The sequence below is a fragment of the Lemur catta genome, chromosome 21 (assembly GCF_020740605.2).
Source record: "Lemur catta isolate mLemCat1 chromosome 21, mLemCat1.pri, whole genome shotgun sequence".
Classification (NCBI taxonomy): domain Eukaryota; kingdom Metazoa; phylum Chordata; class Mammalia; order Primates; family Lemuridae; genus Lemur; species Lemur catta.
In genome coordinates this window covers 32,427,161-32,445,971 of record NC_059148.1, presented here as the reverse complement: position 1 = coordinate 32,445,971, position 18,811 = coordinate 32,427,161, and the positions used below count along the sequence as shown (strand labels likewise).

Genomic DNA, 18,811 nt, shown 5'->3' with positions numbered 1-18,811 from the left:
GCAGAGTCTGGTCCATGTTCTTTATTTGCTTCTCCCACTGCATGACATGGCCCTTCCCCAGGGGGCTGGATTCCCAGTGGTGTTAGTGTTCTGTCTTCTCAGTTTGCCTCGGGGATAACACACAAAATTCTGTGTTTTTAAAGTGTGTTCAGTCAAATTTTCTAAATACACATAATTTTCCCAGTTTCAGATTATCAGATACAGTCAAGAATTATATTCTTAATTGCTGCTGTTAGAATTGCATTTCAAAGAATGTTTTTATAAGATTTTGATCTTGGACAGAGTAGAAAATGTTAGGTGGCTGTACTATTGTGAGTCAGTATTCTTAAGTAGGTACCATTTCATAGAATTATCCTAAATAATGTAAATAATAGGAAAGGAAAAGAATCTGAAGTATGAAAATAATTGGCTTTGAAAAATCTGAATTCTCTGAAAAAAGGCTAAACTGAAAATTGCCCACTTCAGTCTCTGGTCTCTGTCTCTGCAACTCAGTCCTCAGGCTCCTTTTGGATTCTCTGTCCCTGCACTGTGGCCTGAGAACTGCTTCAAGGCAGTAAACTGGTTATTATTTTACAAATATAGTTTACATTTGGAAGAGCAACACACTAGTAAAGTATAACTAAATATATTCAATTACCTTACATTTTAAATATTTGTACTCTACATTCTGGGTATGTTTTAGTGTATATGGGGATGGATTTTATACTTTATCAAGCCTTGCACTTTAACTAGACATTATATCACTTAGGAGAAGGGCACTTTATTGTGAGAAAGGACAAAAGCTGAAACAGTCTAATGAAGTGCATTGTTTTCACTCTTCTTTCTCTTCCTTTTTTATGGAACCCTGCTCCTTAGGTGATGTAATGGTCACTAGTTACCTTGCCCATCCTATCTTCAAAGATAGTGAAGGGGAAATTTGAGAAATGTCATTGTGAGTGAAGGAAATAGTTTGCCAGAATTCACCCAAAGTTAGCCTGAAAGCGTTACATGACTGGCCCAGCACCATCCTGGCAGGTTTGAGTGATTAGCCATGCCTCAGGCTGTGGCCTGGGTCTTGGCAATTTCAGGAAAATAATTTAGATTTAAAATACATGGCACATGTTAATGAACTTTTGTAGCACAAAAGGCTTATATAATTCTCTCTACTTTTGTATGCTTGAAAAATGTCCATAACAGATACTTTTAAAAGTTAATAGTAACAGTAACAATGATGAAAACTTTCCTAGAGGGTGGGGGAAAGTCTCAAAGGAAGGGGAGACACATGGGAAAATCAGGAATCATTGAAAATTCTTTGTAAATTGATAATTTTAAATAGAAGCTACAAAAATAATCTTCTGCTGACTCCGCACTCGAACAAAGTGACATGTAAATTGGCTCCAGTGACTTTTTTCTTTAAATATACAGTTCAGTGGTTTCTAGTATATTTACAAGGTTTTGCAGCTGTTACTAGTATCTGATTTTAGAACATTTTCACTGCCCCCTAAAGAAACCCCAGGTGCAATATCAGTCGTCTCCCATTCTCTTCTCACCCCAGCCCCTGGCACTCACTATTCTACTATCTGTCTCTGGATTTGTCTATTCTGGACATTTCATATGTGTGAAATCATATAATATAGGGCCTTTTGTGTCTGGTTTCTTTTACTTAGAATGTTTTCAAGGTTCATCCATGTTGTAGCATGTATCACTATTTCATTCCTTTTTATGGCTGAATAATGTTTCATTGTGTCAATAATATTCCATCAGATGTAAGACATTTTGTTTATCCATTCATCAGTTGATGGACATTTGAATAATAATGCTGTGAATATACATGTACCTGTTTCTGTGTGGACATATATTTTCAGTTCTTTTGGGCATATATATAGAAGTGGAATTGCTGTGGTCACGTGGCAACTCTATTTTCTTTTTGAGGAACTGCTGAACTGCTTTTGAAAGCAGCTGTACCATTTTACATTCCTACCAGCAATGTATGAGAATACCAGTTTCTCCTCATCTTTGTCAGCACTTGTTATTGTCCGGATTTCCTGACTACAGCTATCCTGGTGGTTGGGAATGGCATCTCATTGTGATTTTCATTTGCATTTCTCTAATGATTAATGATGTTTAGCATCCTTGTGCTTATTGGCTATTTGTTGATCTTCTTTGAATAAATGTCTGTTCACATCGTTTGTCCATGTTTTAGTTGGGTTGTCTTTATATTGAATTGTAAAAACCTTTTATGTGTTTTGAGTAGAAGTCTTTTATCAGATGTAGGATTTGCAGGTCTTTTTGGCCATTCTGTGGCTGTCACTTTCTTGATGGTGTCCTTTGAAGCACAGAAGTTTTTAATATTGACGTAGTCCATTTTATCCATTAATATTTTTCCTTTGGTTGCCTTTTGACATGATATGATCCCTTTTTTCTAGTTTGTTTGCATTCCACTGTGTAGATACCTTGCACTGTATTCCACCAGTTCCTTGCGGATTCACTATTGCAAATACTGCTATAAGACATGAATGTGTATGTATATCATTTTGTGATTTTGCCAGTGGGATTGCTGGGTCAAAGAGAAAATGCATATGTAATTTTGGTGATTATTGCCACATTCCCCTCCATAAAGATTGGGACATTTTCTGTTCCCACCGCTGCTGTATGAGAATCCCTGTTTATAGTTTTGCTAGTCTGATAGGTATTAAGTAAAAATGCTATATTAGATGTAGTTTAGAAATTGGTCTTCTCAAAGAGAAATTGTCTTTCCATAACTTGACCTTTTGTGTTGTGTTTTCTGTTTGTCCGTATCTTTTGCTCATTTTTTTCATTGGGTTTTTGGGGCTTTTTCTGAAATTTTAGAGGTTTCTTTTTTTTTTTTTTTTTTTAACATACCAAGGATATTAACCTTTAATTCATAATTTAATTTGCAAAAATTTCTTTTACTTTTACCTATCCCATTTGTCATGTATATTTTTATACATATTTTATACATCCTCTTGTTTATGGTGTATTTTGGACATGTAAAAGGTTTTAATTTTGCTTGTTTGTTTTCAGGTTTTGTGGGGGTTTTTTGTGTTGTTCTGTGCATGTGGTGGTAGTCCCATTTTTCAGCCTTTCGCTTGCTTTGTTTCTGGATTTTGAGTTATAGGAAAGGGTGAGGCAGGAGGATCTCTTGAGGTCAGGAGTTTAAGACTAGCTTCAGCCACATAGCAAGACCCTGTCTCTATAAAAAATAGAAAAATTATCTGGGTGGGGTGGCATGTGCCTGTAGTCTAAGCTACTTAACAGGCTAAGGCAGGAGGATGGCTTCAGCCCAGGAGTTTGAGGTTGCAGTGAGCTATGATGATGTCACTACACTCTAGCTCAGGCAAGAGTGCAAGACCCTGTTTCCAAAACAAAACAAAACAAAACAAAACTGGAGTCTGTCTTCTCAAGCCCTGCTGCTGCTTTATCAATTAAATTTATTAAATCCTTTGTTGTCATTTAAATGATGTTCACTGTATCTTCACAAGGAGTAGATTCTATTGCAAGAAACCACTTTCTTTGCTCATTCATAAGAAGCAACTTCTCATGTGTTAAAGTTTTATCCTGTGATTCTGGCAATTGAGTCACATCTTCATCTTCCACTTTTTTTTTTTTTTTGAATTTAGAAGGCATTCTCCATGATTTTCTAGCTTCCAGGTTGCTACTGAGAAATCTGATGCCAGTTTGTTTTATGACCTCTCCTGTCACCCACCCTGCGGAGCCTTTCACCTCCTCTTCGTACCACCAGTGTTTGACTTTCCAGGTGGATGTGCTGTGCGCTTCCTTCCATTCATATGCTGGGCATTTCATGGTCTTTGTCCATTTGCAGATGCCTATTTTTCATTGGTAGGTGCTTTTCTTTTTTCTTTTTTTTTTTTTTTTTTGAGACAGAGTCTCACTTTGTTGCCCGGCCTAGAGTGAGTGCCGTGGCGTCAGCCTAGCTCACAGCAACCTCAAACTCCTGGGCTTAAGCAATCCTACTGCCTCAGCCTCCCGAGTAGCTGGGACTACAGGCATGCTCCACCATGCCCGGCTAATTTTTTTTTTGTATATATATTTTTAGTTGGCCAGATAATTTTTTATTTCTATTTTTAGTAGAGACGGGGTCTCGCTCAGGCTGGTCTCGAACTCCTGACCTCGAGCGATCCACCCGCCTCGGTCTCCCAGAGGGCTAGGATTACAAGCATGAGCCACCGCGCCCGGCCGGTAGGTGCTTTTCTTGAATAATTTTTCCCGTTTTCATTCTGTAACTCTTGTTATTCAGATATTGTATCACAAAGTTTTTTTCTCTTATCTCCTACTTGTGCATTTCTTGTCTTTTGTTTCTACTTTGTGCAAGATTGCCCCAACTTTATTTTCTAACCCTTTAACTGAATTTGTTTATCATATTTTAAAGTTTTTTGAATATTTCTATTTAGAGTATCCTATTTATGGTTTATAGGTGCGATTCCATTTATTACTTTTCCATGATATCAATTATATGTATTCTTTGTTTGCTCCATGTGGCCTCTTTCTCTCTTTTGTGGAGAAGCTGGTCTCAAATGTCTGGTGATTCCTGGCTGTCTGTTTGTATTTATGAGTGAGACATTGGGAAGCTAATTGGACATTCTTTGTGTGGGTTTTACTGTTGGGATGTCAGGTGGTCAGATGGCTTTTTCTTTAGGTTCCTTCAAATGTCAGTGTCTGAAAATTCTTTCTCTGGGATCATTTAATTTCTCCAGAAAGGTACTGTTTGGTCTCTTGTCTGAGCCTGAGATCAGGTATCTGGAATTTGGTGGTAGAAAGGGACTTTACCTGTTCATGATTCATTAGGTAGCTTTTCCCTTAAAAGCCCCCCGATGCCCATCCCACCCACTCCAGCTTAAAATCCCCACCTTGCTCGCCTATCGAAATAGTATTAAGCCCAATCTGCCCACAGTCTGCCTTCAATCCTGCATGGCCTGATCTCAGTACAGCTCTCCACCTCCTTCATACTGATTCTCCTTATTCACCACACTCCCGCCACTGTCCTTTCTCAGTTATGTCTTTGCATGTGTTTTCCCCTTGGTGTGTCTAGCTCTTTTTCATCATTTAAGTTTTACTTCATTTATGATCTCCTTAACTTTCTATGATAGGCAGGATTGGTTAGGTTGTGCTCTGAAACAAGCAACCTCAAACCTCAGTGGTTCAAAAAAATGGGTCATGCTCATGCTACCCATCCATCATGGGTTAGTGGGAGCTCTGCCTCGAATGGTCCTCATTCTGGTAGGAGACTGACAGCAGCCACCATCGGGGCGTTGCCATTGCCCATGGTATATAGAAAAAGCATAGCAAATCAGAGTAAGATTCATGAATCTTCAAATGCCAAGTGTCATAAATCACTCTTTTAGGGTTGTGGGGAAGTGTGACAACCCAAATAGGTGGCCAGGCAAAGATCTCAATCAGTGGAGGGTTACGAAGCCAAAGTTGAAGCACAAACCACAGAAGCATCTGTGACCTGTGCTATCTGAAGAGGGATTTGGAAACTCAGTATTTAAAGAGTGAGGACATATAGAAAGAAAAAAGGGAAGAGGGTGGGCCATGATGCAAATGGTGACATTCTTGTGTTAGTGCCAGGAAATCTGCATTTTACACAAGATTAGGTAAATGTTTGAAGAGAAAAGGGAGTAAAGGAAGAATCGGTTATGCAGATGTCCCTGGGTAGCTGGAAGAAAAAATGGTCTTGTCTCTGTTCTGCACTTGGGAAGATAAACTTGTAATCCACATTATTAGTGTGGAATCAAAGTGGACTTTAGTTTTAGGAGCTAGAGTTAGCCTGCAGACCCAGAAGTTACAATTTGCATGTCCTCATTGATGGGAGGCCAGCAAACAGTGTTCTTATGGGATGCCTGAAGCCTTTTACCTTTCGGTGGCAATCTGGCCGGTAGTGTTAGTAACAGCTGTTCATTTGCAAGAGGGTGTTGCATGACTCAGCATCTGGGCTTGACCTTCCCTTTTGGCATAAGGAGTTGGAGGGTCTTGAGGTTTTGATTTTCCTTTACAAGTGCAATACTGCTGGTGCTTAGGACAACTAGAAGTATTTAGTGAACAACACTGATGACCGACCACCACAGCAACCTTGACCACCCAATCTAAAGTGGCCCTCCCCATTGCCTGCTGTTTTTTTCCTTTTCTTTTCTTTTTTTCACAGCACTTGTCACTATCTGAAATCATCTTTTTGTTTTCACATTTATTGTCTGTTCCCCCAATACCCTCAAATATTAACAGTAAGCCATATAAGTGTAGGAACCTTTCTGAATCATTCACCACTATATCCTGAGTTCCTAGAGCAGTGCTTAGCAAATAGTAGGTGCTCAAAAACATTGGATGAATGATTCTAGGTTAATTTTTGAAATAAGCAAAATCTTACACTTCCCACTAACGGGAATACGCACTTGAATAGAACTGGGCCCTTTTCCTATTTTCTTTAATGTCCATTAAACAAAATTAGGTGTGCTTTTGATATGAATTGCTATAGACAACTGAGAGTAATTTTCTTTGATAGTAATAGAGTTAATTTTTAAGTATTCAAAAACATTTTAGGAAAAGTCGTTAGAAATGACCATCATTAATCAATACAAACCAGAAAGTTATCACAAAAATACAATGTATTATGCTTATAATTCCATAAACTTCCAATTGCAGTATTGATTTAGATCACTGGTAAAAAACTTTGCTGGCCCAACAACGTGGAGTGCAAAATGATGCAAAATTAGTAGTATTGTCTAACAGCAAATATTTTCAGCTCTTAGCTATATTTTATGAGAATACTTGTTTATCTTTGCTGAATAGGGAGATATTTATGTTATATTTAATCATAATTTTACATGACAAGATGTAAAAAAAAAACGCCTTTTAACCTCCTTCTAGTTCTTTCTGTCCCTGCAGAAATGAATAGTCACTAATAATTATTACTCCCTTTTGCTTGTAAATGACATTCTTCCTTATGAAAGAGTTTTTCCTTCCTGTGAATAAAGAATTTTTTACATTTTGAAATTTTAGCTTTATATATTTATAGGCTGCTTTCTATTAGAAGTGTAAAATATTAGGGTTTTTAATGGAGGAAGTTGGTAATTTAATATTTGTTAGGTTTGCACACATAACCCACTTTGGATAAAACCAAAATAATTTATAGCAAGTAGAGGAACTAACAGCCTAGGTTTCATAATGTAGTTCTAAAATTTTTAGATCAAAGTGATATACTCACCTTTTTAATGTAGTAAATTGTTGATAAGCTATTACAACTCAAATCTCTTCCATAATTTATGATTTTTTGCAGACTTCCATTTTTATAAAGAAATGTGTAGACAGCAAAACTGTGCTTTAGGTCATTTTTGTATGTGATAGTATTTTTGACATGTTCAGAATGCAAAAATTTGGCTCAAACCTGTAATCTTTGCACTCTGGGAGGCTGAGGTGGGAGAATTGTTTGAGGCCAGGAGTTCAAGACCATCCTGAGAAAGAGCAAGATGCTGTCTCTACAAAAAATAGAAAAATTAGCCAGGTGTAGTGGTGCACGCCTGTAGTCCCAGCGACTCAGGAGGCTGAGGCAGGAGAATCGCTGGAGCCCAGTAGTCTGAGGTTGCAGTGGGCTGTGATGACACCACTGTACACTGGCCCAGGCCACAGAGTGAGACTCTGTTTCAAAAAAAAAAAAAGAAAGAAAGCAAAAACTTGAATTATGCAATTTGCACCCAAAATTTCTGTTTATATAGATTTATTTACTTCCCCAGGATACAGTGTTGTACAGTGTTTTGGAATTATTAAATTCAGACTTTTCCATGTTAAGCTATGGATCCCATGCTGAATGGTGTAGGGTCTCTGTCCCACAGAATGTAAAGAAAGTGTCAAAACTAACTCTTATGGGAACTGTGCTGTGCTCTGGCAGGTACAGTGCGGGTTGTATAGGTACATAGGACATTTTTATGCATCAAATACTTGAGGCTAACAGAGAAGCCCTCTTTATAGTTTCCCACTTTTTATGATTAAGCAGGAGAAAATTGAATACTTTCTTTTCACTATTCTTTTATATTGATTTCAATAATTTTATGGCATATTCCTGAATTTCTATTTAGGAGAAGATTATTATTTTCCTTAGGATTCTTTTTTTTTTTTTTTTTTTTTTTTTTTGAGACAGAGTCTCGCTGCGTTGCCCGGGCTAGAGTGAGTGCCATGGCGTCAGCCTAGCTCACAGCAACCTCAGACTCCTGGGCTTAAGCGATCCTCCTCCCTCAGCCTCCCCAGTAGCTGGGACTACAGGCATGCGCCACCATGCCCGGCTAATTTTTTTTCTATATATATTTTTTAGTTGTCCATATAATTTGTTTCTATTTTTAGTAGAGACGGGGTCTCGCTCTTGCTGAGGCTGGTCTCGAACTCCTGACCTCGAGCAATCCACCCGCCTCGGCCTCCCAGAGTGCTAGGATTACAGGCGTGAGCCACCGTGCTGGCCTAGCTGTTTTCGATACTTTTATAGTATGCCCCAAACTTCATTGTATTCACCTCACTTGGATTTGTCTTTCCCTTGTGTTCTTTGTAATGCTCTACTTGGGCTTTTTTTTTTTTTATTACCTGTGAGGAATTTAATGTAAACTACAAGTAGGAGCCTGTGACAATCTCAAGCTTTAAAATATGGAATACATGTACAGTGTGACACCAGTAGGTAAACTTAGGGCCCCCATTCGCTGGAGCCAGGCCCACGTGGAAAGTGTGTGGTAGGAGTGAAGAACAGTGGCAACTGCTTAGTCTCACCGGATCCTCGCTCGTCTTCAGGAAGGAAACTCCGGTGTGGGGAGGCCACATCCCGGGCCAGCCAGTTGAAATCGTCAGCCTCGTTCCAGTTATTTTTGCTCCTGTCTAAACCAGAGCCCTCGGGGTCTCTGTCCACCCCCGGGGAGGTCCAGGTGGAAGGGGCGGCCTGGGTCCCACTGTGGCTCTCCGCGTTGGCCCCGCTGACCGCCTGCAGGAAGACGCGGGAGTCTCCTGTGCCGTGATGCGGGGCTGTCGCCGGCCGCGGCCAGCAGGCAGTCGCTGCGGTCCTGCAGGGACACGGGGGCGGACCCAGGGCCGCAGAGCAGCTGGCAGCCGCGGGCCTCGGGCGGCCGCAGGGCGCTGGGGTCGCCGCGGGGCTCGACCGCGCGTTACTCAGTTCGGCCAAAAGGGCTCACGCGGTGCGGCTTGTCGGCCTCCTTCTGCGAGACTCGGGACTCCAGGTGGGAGAAGCCGCAGACCCAGCTGGAGCCAAAGCCTCTCTCCTCCTCCCAGGGCCGCGGAGGGGCCAGGATGCTGCTGGGCGCCGGGAGCCGCGTCCACTTCGGTGGCGGAAGCGCCATGCCGACTCCGGTTCTTGGAAGCGAAACGCTTCTTGGGCTGCAGCTCCGGGCGCCGCTCAGCCAGGGCCACCCACAGCCGCGCCAGCGTCTCCTGTCCCCGCCACGGGCCGCAGGCAGCCAGGAACAAAACCGCGGCCTTGAAGTTTCTGCAGCCCCCGGAGCTGAGATGCCGACTCCCCGCCCTCCAGAACCTTCCGCGCCGCTCGCTCCCGCGAAGGCAGCAGTGAAAAGGTCGCTCTTCTCCGCCACCTCCTGGCCCTGTCGCTTTTGCTTCCCTAATTGGGCTTCTAGTGCGAATGACCCTCCCCACAGCGTACCTGTATTGCAAGGTGTGTCTACTTTCTGTATGTTGATTCAGGCAGAGCTCACAGATCTTTGATTTTAACATTACATCTCTTTTCCTGAGGTGTGTAGCATTGCGTCATTCTTTAATCTCGATTTTAATCATTTCTAGGAACATGTGACATCACTTTTAGAGTTTTTGCCATTGGTTCCCACTGTGTTCTTCTGCTTGTTATATTCTATAAATAGTTGTGTTTCCTATTTTAATATTATTTAGACATGTTAGCTTTGCTGCTTCATATTTGATAGTTCTGAATAAATTATGTATAATTTTATACATGTGTATTTTGAAAAAACTTATAAGTTTCATTATATATTAGCTATACGTGTTTGTATTATTCCTTAGTGTTCTAGAAATTACAATATGCATGCTTAATGTACCATAGTCTCCCATGAATTAATATAATTCATTTACAATATATAATATATAACATTGTAACATAATACCACTTCACAAAAACTGTAAGACATTTGCAATAGTATAATTCTGTTTATTCCCCCTTTCCCATCTGTTTGCTGTGGTTCTCATGTATTTTACTTCTACATGTATTATAAACCTAATGACACCTACCAATTATTTTTATTTTTGCTTTAAGCAGCCAATTATCTTTTAAAGAAATTAAGAAAGGAAAAGATTGGCTCTTATATTTTTCCATATATTTATCATTTTGCAGAAGATATCTTTCTGCTTAATTTTTACTGAAGCTAGAAGTAATGTCTCGCCATCCGAATTTTCATATTGTGGACAATTTATATGTCATATATCACTGTACAATTCATAGTTCCATGCATATGCCAAATTTTCTCTACTGGTTTTAGGTTATTTTTTGGCAAGCATCAGTATTTTTACTTTTTTTTTTTTTTCTGGAGACAGGATCACACTCAGTCGCCTATTCTAAAGTGCAGTGGTGTCATCACAACTCAAAGCAACCTCAAATTTCTGGGCTCAAGTGATCCTCCTGCCTCAGCCTCCTGAGTACCTGGAACTACAAGCATGTGCCACCATGCCTGACTAATTTTTTTTTCCTAATTTTTATAGAGATGAGGTCTTGCTTTTGGTCAGGCTGGTCTCGAACTGCTGGCCTCAAGCAATCTTCCTGCCTCGGCCTCCCAAAGTGCTGGGTTTACAGTCATGAGCCACCATGCCTGGCCATTATTTATACATTTTTCAATACTTCATTATGTTTAGCACAGTGCCTTACACAAAGTGGGCAACTATGTATTTTTTTTTTTAAGTGTGTAGGAATGACTGAAATTTTGTTGTTTTGTCTGGGTCTTTGTATAATCTCACAGGGTTAAGTTGTATTATTACAGTTCACCATTAGATGTCACTTTCTAACATATGTTCTTACCACTGAATTCCTACTGTCCGGCTTATCAGATCCTGAAAGTTGGCACTCCTCTGTGGGTGCACTTAAACTGAGAAGTTTCTGTCTTTTTTCATCTTGAAGTTTCTTTCCTCTTAAAGTGATTACTCTAAAACAGAAGTGTTTCTTAATTGTAATTTTTATTATCTTTTAGTTTTACATCTAAGTTTATACAGAACCAACTGATTTTCCTTCAGTTTTCTTTAAATTTGAATACTGGCATCATTTTTTATTTATTTTCTTGGAGCAAAGTCTGGAACTATTATAAGTAATAGTGTGAAGAAGTAGGATATTCAAGAATACCTTTTAAAACATGTTCAAAATATATTCTGTCGGTAGTGTAATTCTGAAAACCATCTCATTCTAGGCGCCTCACTGACCCCAGACTAACTGGAAGTGGATCTTCGCAGAATAAGCTTTGATGGCAACTGTGGGGTTTACTTGGGTTTGTCAAGGAAAGGGAGGACTGAGGGGGCTGTGAAAGGAGGTGTGGAGGTGGAGAAAGAGGAGATTCACAGGGCTCAGTTGCAATCATGGAACACAGTGAAGTGCTGAGAATGAGCTTCCCTCACTCATTCTCTTCCCTTAGGGGACAGGAAAGGTCCAGGCAAGGAGATTTTAGGAATCCCAGAAGCTTTAACGTTTACTGTATTTTTAAGGCCTAGATTTTAAACTTAGTACTATAATCTGTAAGATTTAGAGATATGTTTCAGTTGTTGCCAAATGCCGGGACTCATGATCTAACACAAAGTCCATGGTGAAGGTTTCCTAGGCTCACGCTGTTCCTGACAGACGAGTCCCTCCAAGCTGAGTCAGGAGAGGCCTCTTCTGTGAAACCCTCAGTCATCAGACACCCGAGTGTAGCCCCAGGGTTTTCCCCAGTCTTGCCAGGCACAGGTGGAAAATCATCTGGAGGTCGGGTGGCTATTTTCTTCTGTTAATCCAGAATACTGAAATTTGAATAAAATAGCAATGTTGTTTCTTAATAATGTAATAAATACCCCTGAAACTAACATCTATTCAAGAATATGATTGTTCCTAATAATTTGTGGCCCTCTGGTATCCTGTTTGCCAGCTTTTCCCATCTTACCCCAGAAGTAACTATTAATACTTTCTGCATTTTCTGTTCATGGTTTTATTTTATTGAAATGCTTTCATTTATCAATATATGCATACAGAATTGGGCTTTCTAAGCCATGATTATAATTAACCAAAGTACAAACAATTAGGGCATTTAAATTCCATTTTATATTGATCAAATTACAAACAATGCATTATTGATAAATGAAATTTTGTCTTGTAATATTTCTGTGCATTAGAATAAAACTTAAATTTATTTAAAAAAACATGTTGGCATAAGGTAGCCATTTGTCCTCCTTGGGAAAACCTTAACCCTTTGATATTTAGACTGTCACTTTTATGAAGTAATGAAGCAAATGGTAACTTGTATGAAGAAGGTGGTGAGGGGAATGGTAGGGAATGAGGCAGAAAGTTGGCAGTGCTACCTGCTACCTTGGTATGATCAGTAGTCAAGAGGCACTGATGATGTTACTCACTTGTGTTGATAATAATTCAATTTGCAATCTTTTTTTCCCTTATGTTTTTATGTATTACTACAGCTAAAGAAGTAAACAGGTCATGGCACATTTAACAAAAAGATGACAGGTGGATACAAAAGCTATCCAGCATCTTTGGGCAGCCATTGAGATTATACGGAACCAGAAGCAAATTGCCAACATTGACTGTATTACAAAGTAAGTAAATTTAAACAAACAAACAAAAAAATCCCTGTAAAATTTCATGTGAGACCTTGGGGAAAAGTCCAAAAATACTTTATTATGCTAATCAACATATATTACAAAGGACTGAAGTCACTTTTCTTGCAGGAATATATAGTTCTTAGAAAAACAAATACAAAAACATACAGAAGCAACTTGTGTTTATAAAATAAATATTAGATCAGTAAAATATCAGTATGTACTATTTATAATAGTTTTGCAGTTATCAGAATTTTTAACTCTTGGTAACTTTAGGTCTTTTATTAAAATGGCTTTTAGTTTATCATTTGCTTTTATGTAGTGAAGCTGTCTAAAAATAGTATACTGTTCATTACTCATTATAATACAGGACAAGCATGGTATGTGCAGTAAGTAAATAACATCTTGGCTGTGTGCTCACACTTGTAACACTAGCACTTTGGGAGGCTGAGGCAGGAGGATATCACCTTAGCCCAGGAGTTGGAGGCTGCAGTGAGCTATGATGATGGCACTGTACTCTAACCGGGGCCACAGAGCCCCTCAAAGACCCTCAAAACAAAACAAAGCAAAACTGTATTAGGTCATAGCCCACTGACAGAATTTTTAACAATTTCATTCTATATTTTAGAAATTATTAAATAAACCACTCAGTTTTTTTTGTTTGTTTTTTTTTGGGGGGTTTTTTTTTTTTTTTTTTTTTTTTTGGTTTGTTTGTTTTTTTTTGAGACAGAGTCTCACTCTGCTGCCCGGGCTAGAGTGAGTGCCGTGGCGTCAGCCTAGGTCACAGCAACCTCAAACTCCTGCGCTTAAGCAATCCTCCTGCCTCAGCCTCCCGACTAGCTGGGACTACAGGCATGCGCCACCATGCCCAGCTAATTTTTCTATATATATTTTTAGCTGTCCATATGATTTCTTTCTATTTTAGTAGAGATGGGTCTCGCTCTTGCTCAGTCTGGTCTCGAACTCCTGAGCTCAAACAATCTGTCCACCTCAGCCTCCCAGAGTGCTGGGATTACAGGCATGAGCCACTGCGCCTGGCCAAACCACTCAGTTTTTAAAAAGAAACTTCCTCCCCACCCCAGTTTCTAATGCTATTTATATTGGTAGACAAAGATTCAGGATACAAAAAAAAAAATCAAACTAATTCATGACTCTTCTATTTACTTATTATATACTAATTATAAGGATGACTTAAAATAAGAACTTGGTTTTATTTTGTTTCTCTGGGTATTTTTAAAGGAATAAAGCCAAATTTATCCTAGCACTCTGGGAGGCCGAGGTGGGCAGATTGTTTGAGCTCAGGAGTTGTTGCTAAAGGCACTGGATATTTTCTGAAGTTCAAAAGCAGAGCTAAAAGCAATTAAAAAAATCCCTTTTTAACAGAAACAACCCCAAGGCATGTTCTTCATGTTTGTATATAACACTGGACACCTCAAAATCCACAGCAATATCATCATCATCAAATACAGGATCCTGAATGTAGTCAGACTTACATTGCAATTTTAAAAGGAAATTCCATGAGTAGAATTTGTGGCCTTTTAAAGCAGTTAAGCCTCAGATCCTCATAATTGATTGAACTCTTAGGAACTAATAATAATCTTTTTTTTTTTTTGAGACAGAGTCTTGCTGTGTTGCCTGGGCTAGAGTGAGTGCCGTGGTGTCAGCCTAGCTCACAGCAACCTCAAACTCCTGGGCTTAAGCGATCCTACTGCCTCAGCCTCCCGAGTACCTGGGACTACAGGCATGCACCACCATGCCCAGCTAATTGGAACTAATGATCTTCTTATCTCAATAACAAAATAGGAGAATGTATCTGTGTTCATTCTAGATGTTTATTCCACCTAAGTATGATGATATCCAACATTCAGAGTTCATAGCAGTACCTGTCCATGATACCTCCCCAGAAAAGAGTGTTCTGAGTCCTTTTTACCATTTTCTTTTAATTTTCCCTTTTTAAAAGAACTGCTAGTGCTGTATCCAAGAAAGTAGGAAAGGTGCTGTAAGTTACAGAATCACTGCTGAGATTTATTCAGTAATTCAAATCTTTAAAAAAATATACCTAAGGGAAACTTCTTTCACAAGTTTTATTATTTTGCTATGGAAAGTGTTTTTACTAAAAAGATCAATATGAGCTCAAAATACATATCTGGGATTAAGTCTGATATTTTGATTAATAGTGAAGCTGTCCCTCTGATTTACAGCTCATGTTTATAAATTAATGATAACATAAATTCTATAGATGACTTCATTTGGGAACTAAATAAGCACGAATTTTGGCCTCTCAGTAAAAATGTTTTACATTTCTAGAAATGGAAGGATGTCTTCTAATGTTTAATCATCATAAAATTGAAACAATTGAGTCATTTTATTATTAAAAAAGGAAATACAGTAGTCAGTTGAGGGTTGTATGAAGATACGCATGATAATAGTAGTCCTCTTTTCAGTTTAAATGTCTGTAAACACTATAGTTGTCACATGAATTCATCACTTTTATGTAATTTGGATAGGTGTCATTAAAGCTTTGAAATACTCAGTTACTTAACATTTCTATTAAATATTTATAAAATGTTTTTATGCTTCAGATGATGCCCTTGTTTTACAGATTTCCAATCAAGATGTAAAGGGTGAAGAATCAAAGAACAAAGAATCAGTAACAAGTGAAATTTAAGCCTTTCAATCATGCAGATTCCTAATATGATTCATAACTCATTGTCATGTTATTTCTCTAAATGCCATGTATAGTTTAATGTCCAATAAAATCAAGTTACATATATCACTTCCTTTTCTTTAATCCACAAATTATGCACATCTAATTTGGGTAATTATAACATGGCATTAGAAGTTTATATTTTAAGTAATAGTTATAGTTTAAAGACATGCTTTTGAAACAGATATGGATTTTTTTACTAGTCTCTACTGGCATTATTAGCTAGGCAGTGTGATTGGGGAGGTTAACTTATTTTTTATTGACTACTGGGAAAAAGCAATCAAAATAGTCAACCTATATGTTTCCTTTCTGTCTTGAGTAACTTTGACTTTGTGTTTTTAGAGGTGATCACATTGTGACTAGCATGATTAGACTAACAGTGGATTGGTAGACTAGTCCCATTCAAGTTAATGTTTCAGAATAGGGCATCGATTAATTACATGTATTGCTTACTTTAGGGTCAAACCCAAGTTAGAAAAATGTGACCTCTGACCTCTTGTGACATGTTTGGCATTGAAATTTCTGAGTTCTCCTGGAGTTCTTCCTGTTGCTACAGATATACATAAGCCCAAACTGTAAGTCCTCTTCGTGTGTAGCTTGACTTTGAAGTTGCAACTAGGTACATATTACTTCTTCTTTTATGTATTATAATTTAACTTGCTGAAGCCCAATTTCCAGGAACTGTTTATTTAAGTTAAAGTTTGCTATGTCTCTCTCTCTTAGAGAGGAGGAGAATGGCCATTCCTAAGTCACTTCTTTGTAAATAAGTTAGTTTGAAAAACTACCTGTTATTATGCTGCTTATGTAATTCCAAGGATTCTTCATGGAATTACTCATTGTATTCTCCTTTCCATCTATATTGATTTATTATTCTTATGTATCTTATAGTGAAAGTGGATTGGCAGGTATACTTTACCACTGTTATCATTACTAGTTTATTTTACCTGATAGCCTTACAGAAGAAGTAGCTAATTCTGAATAACCAAAGTCCATGGTGAGTTTTTTCCAGGATGCCAAAATCTTCTGGCATTCATCTTGCCTTGGATTGTTGTCTAGCTGTGTTCATGTGCTTGACATTTCTTTGCAGTTCTATCAAGGAAACCTACAGACAAGGCTCAGCCTGGGTGTGGGCTCTGGTCTGGCCACCGCCGCACCCGGGGCAGAGGCTGCGCCCAGGATCGGGCTGGCTCAGCCACAGTGAGGGAGCAGGACCCGCCCCAGCCACCGCAGCCCCCACCCCCACGTCCCCGGCGGGCCTGTCGCTCCCTGGCTCAGGCATCCCCCTCAGGTTCCTGCCTTCGCCCACAGCCTCTTGTTACCACCTACTCAGTTTCCAGTTCCCCCTTCCCCATGCAGCCCATTCACCCACTGGGGTAAAGCCCTGTAGGTGACACCCCTTTAATCTCCCTTCTTCCCAGTGACAGCCTTTCCGCGTTCTCTTTGCCATCGTCTCCGCATCCTTTAACTCTGACCCTTCCTTCTTTTTCTCTTCCATTTTATCTTGTTCTCCTGTGATCCTCACTCCTTTCTCCCTGTTTTTTTGCTCTTCCTTCTCACCCTCCTCACCGGTTTATCTCCGCTCCCGTCTGTCCCCTCGGCCAAATTTCCTCCCCCTTATTGGACGTCCTTCCTCGCCCGCTGGCACCCCTGTCCCCATCTCCTTCTCCAGGCTTCAGGGGTCTAAGCAGGAACAATTTGAGGACCGTCTCTTCCCAAGAACTGCAGGGCGGGCAGATGGGGATTTGTAGTTTTCTTCTTCCTTTTGGGTTTGGAGAAGGGAGCTTGGAGGCGTTGAAGAGAGCCTGGAAGCCTTGTTGTTACCTACTGTCACGGCAAAACCTGAGAGATGGTGTGTTACAGCGTGATAAAGAGAGGGCCAACATGATACTAAGACCTTACGAAATATTTAGCTTTTTGACAAAAGTAGCTAAAAACTACTTTATTTTTTTTTTCTAATTTTGAGCATCTTTTAGTGGGGAGATACAGCTTCAGAAATTTAAAAATATTTATTTACAGGCTTGACTATTGTAACTTAGAAAAAATGATTTTTTTTTTCTTTTTGGAGGCAGAGACCAAGGGCATTTGAGGACTGACAATGACCTTACTTCGCAAGTCAGATTGTGACAGCCTCTTTAATACCTTCCAAAGGGTTCATTTGTTTTGCCTTCTCTGCTTTAGTTGAGAAAACCTTATATTTGCAAGTTTTCTCCTTCCTGTTTCAAAATACCTTGAGATTTCAGTTGGTTTTTTTCATTGAGTTGGATTACATGTGGTTTGTGGTACATTTATTAAAAACATTGCTCTGGCCGGGCGCGGTGGCTCACACCTGTAATCCTAGCATTCTGGGAGGCCGAGGCGGGTGGATTGCTTGAGGTCAGGAATTCGAGACCAGCCTGAGCAAGAGCGAGACCCCGTCTCTACTAAAAATACAAAGAAATTATCTGGCCAACTAAAATATATATATAGAAAAAATTAGCCGAGCATGGTGGTGCATGCCTGTAGTCCCAGCTACTCGGGAGGCTGACGCAGTAGGATTGCTTAAGCCCAAGAGTTTGAGGTTGCTGTGAGCTAGACTGATTCAGGGCACTCTAGCCCGGGCAAGAGTGAGACTCTGTCTCAAAAAAAAAAAAAAAAAAAAAAAAAAAAAAATGGTTGATATACTTAGCTTGAAATCAGGAAGAATGTTTATTTAGGATAACTAAATAAAAACCAAATTAAAGATGAGAAATAAAAGATAGTAAGCATTTCTCATGAATTATCTCCTATTAATTTTATACTAAAATTTAATGTAAAATATTTGCAAAGCTGATATATGATAAAGTTGCAGAGATTAGCAATCTGGGGACTATTTATACTAAAAAGATTAAAATTAATTCCTATGTTCAAACATAACCTCCAGATGACTCAAAGGCTAGCAATGTGAATGTCAAAATTTAAAACATTTACCAGAATATTTAAGAGAATATCTTTGTGGCCTTGTTGTGGGGAAATATGTAGACCAAAAAAAGAGCTGGAACATCTAATCAGAATTTTAGCCATATAATTGAGACAGTCGGGCAAGAGCTATTCCTACAAAAGCACAGACCTAGACAGTGGCAGGATACATACCAAATCTGAACAGTGGTTGTTTTCAAATGATGGAACTATGGATAATTTTTTATAACCTCCTTGTATTTTTGCATTTAATTGTATTTTCTAAATTTCCACGCAGTGTGTATAATACTTAAGGGAAAAAAACCCCACAGTTTGTTTTAAGGATTCAACAAGATACTGAAAGAATCTTTCACATCAGGT

General features: G+C 39.2%; 2 long non-coding RNA genes across 4 annotated transcripts in view; one reads left to right on the top strand and one right to left on the bottom strand.

Annotated features, from left to right (window-relative positions):
* The window catches only part of LOC123625622, a 26,357-nt gene extending 10,771 nt beyond the window's left edge, over nucleotides 1-15,586 (top strand). The window contains exons 1-3 of one of the 3 annotated variants that reach the window (XR_006730600.1): nucleotides 9,096-9,575; nucleotides 12,673-12,807; nucleotides 15,413-15,586. This is a non-coding gene — a long non-coding RNA (uncharacterized LOC123625622). Of the gene's footprint in view, nucleotides 1-9,095; nucleotides 9,576-9,595; nucleotides 9,674-12,672; nucleotides 12,808-15,412 lie in introns of those variants that run through there. The other 2 variants (XR_006730601.1, XR_006730599.1) reach the window with 2 other exon arrangements.
* LOC123625621 overlaps nucleotides 11,177-18,811 on the bottom strand; it is a 25,187-nt gene continuing 17,552 nt past the window's right edge. The window contains exons 5-7 of the long non-coding RNA XR_006730598.1: nucleotides 17,084-17,356; nucleotides 16,462-16,606; nucleotides 11,177-12,003 (exon numbers count right to left, since the gene is read on the bottom strand). This is a non-coding gene — a long non-coding RNA (uncharacterized LOC123625621). The remainder of the gene's footprint in view (nucleotides 12,004-16,461; nucleotides 16,607-17,083; nucleotides 17,357-18,811) is intronic.